Below are 2,419 nucleotides of genomic sequence, written 5' to 3'. Positions count from 1 at the left end.
TCAGTTTACAGATAAGGAAACGGAGGCAAACAGGGTTAAGTGGCTTGCCCAGGATCACCACACAGCCAGTAAGTGTTTGAGGCCAGATTTGAACTCATGAAGATGAGTCTTCCTGACTCGAGGTCCAGTGCTCTATCCACTGCACCACCTAGCTGTCCTGATAACATCTTAGCAACTATTATTATTATTTAAAATACATTTTTATTGATATGTTATGTTTTAACATTGTCCAAATTTTCTTTCTTCTACCCCCTCCCAAAGAGCCATTTCAAATAATAATTATTTTTTAAAATAAAAAAGTGAAAAGAGAAAAAATTCAAATTGATTAATACATCAAAAATATCTGAAAATTCAACACTGGCAAACTCTTTGCTTCTTAAGAGAAATGGAGAAAGGTTTTTTTCTCAAGTCTTCCTTGGGGCCAAAGTTGCTCTGTGTATTTTCCAACTGTTGCGATTTGCAGATGTTTTTGATTGTTTTGTGGTTGTTTTTTCTTCCTATTTATGTTGTTTAATCACTGTACATACCGTATTCTTGGCTCTGCTTTCTTCACTTTGTATCAGTTCAATAAAAATCTTTCCATTACTTCTTGGTATTAATCATATTCCTTTTTTCTCAGCACAGTGATATTACATTACATTCTTGTGCCATTATTTATCTAGGTCTTCCCCCATTAATGACCATCTATTTTTTTCCCCATTCTTTGCTACCATAAGAAGTACTGTTATAAATATTTTGGTGTATATGAAACCCATCTTTAAATCAATTATCTCCTTTGGACATAGCCTTAGCAGTGGAATCTGAGTCAAAGGCTATGGGCATTTTAGCAACTTGGTTTACAGAATTCCAAATTACTTATTTTTAAAAATTAAATCTCCTTATTTTCAAGTGATCTGCCTTCTTTCCCTCCCAGCTCTTCCATACCCCCCCCTTCCACTTTGATAAAGAAAGAAAAACCAAATTCTTGTTTCAAGAAGATATAATCCCCAATTGCTTCTTTTTTAATTTTTGCTTTTTTTTTTTTTTTTGGAGTGCAACTGGGGTTAAATGACTTGCCCAAAGTCACACGGCTAGTAAATGTGTCAAGCATCTGAGGCCTAATTTGAACTCAGGTCCTCCTGACTCCAGAGCCGGTGCTCTATTCACTGTGCCACCTAGCTGGCTCCCAGTTGTTTCTTAAGGATTTGTGATTAAAGGGATAATTTATGAGTACTTAGAAAGAAAAATAGTGGTGACTTCAAGGCAGCATACATTCATTAAGAAGTAAATCATGCTGCAAAGAAAGACCCTATATTTACTAAAATATTCTTAGTAACACTTTATGATAGCAGGGGATCGGGAACAAAGTGGATACTCACTGATTGGGGAACAGCTGGGCAAACTATGGTATATGGATAAAATGGAATATTATTGCCCCCATAAAAATGATGACTATGAGGGATTCAGAGCAACACAAGATTTGTCAGAACTGATACAGAGTGAAGTAAGGAGAACTAGAACCATATCCACAATTTCCATAATAATATAGACAAAAAGTGAATAGAGCACCAGCTCTGGAGTCAGCCTTCCCCCCACCAAAAGAGCAAAAATAATAATGATAATAATAATATAGACAAAAAGAACATAGGACAGAAGTCAAAGACAAAATTGAATCAACTAATCAATGGTCTTGGAAAAGAGAGGAGAAAGCATCTTCCTCCTTTTAGATGCTGAGAAAAAGATGTTTACATTCCTTGAAGTATACTCATTAGGTTGGGACATGTAAATGTCATGCATGATATCCTCAGATCTAGTCCAATAGATGAGAAAACAGGCCCAGAGGGTTCAGTGACACATGAGAGAGCTGGAATGACTATACAGCCGTCTGGACTCCTGTTCTAGTGCTCTGTCCGTGCCAAACAGCCCTGAACTGATGATAATGGCGACGATGGTAATGATAATCTATTATTTTTACTTAAGGAGGGGCACTTAGGTGGCATATTGGATAAAGTGCAAAGTCTGGAGTCAGGAAAACCTGAGTTTAAGCTGTGTGACCCTGGACAAGTCACTTAACCCTGTTTGCCTCAGTTTACTCATAAGTGTAAAATGAGTCAGAGAAGGAAATGGCAAAAAACTCCAGTATCTTTGCCAAGAAAACCCCAAAAGGAGTCATGAAGAGATGGACATAACTGAAATGACCGAACAACAACAAAATATGTTTATTTAAGCATTGTTTATTAGATAACTACATTCTGAATTCCTATGGGCTCTATGTCTTACTCATCCCTGTATAAAGGCTTGATAAATATGCTTCATTCTGTTGTATTCAGAGATGGTTCACATCCATTATCCTACAAATCTGTAAGAGACTATTATTCCCATTTGCCAGGTAATGAGAATGCGGCACAGAGACATTCAATGATATGATTAATTAGTATCA

Source organism: Petaurus breviceps, unplaced genomic scaffold (genome assembly GCF_028583685.1).
Source record: "Petaurus breviceps papuanus isolate PSGF00001 unplaced genomic scaffold, PetGlider_PUasm1.0 187, whole genome shotgun sequence".
Classification (NCBI taxonomy): domain Eukaryota; kingdom Metazoa; phylum Chordata; class Mammalia; order Diprotodontia; family Petauridae; genus Petaurus; species Petaurus breviceps.
This window is presented reverse-complemented; position numbering follows the sequence as displayed.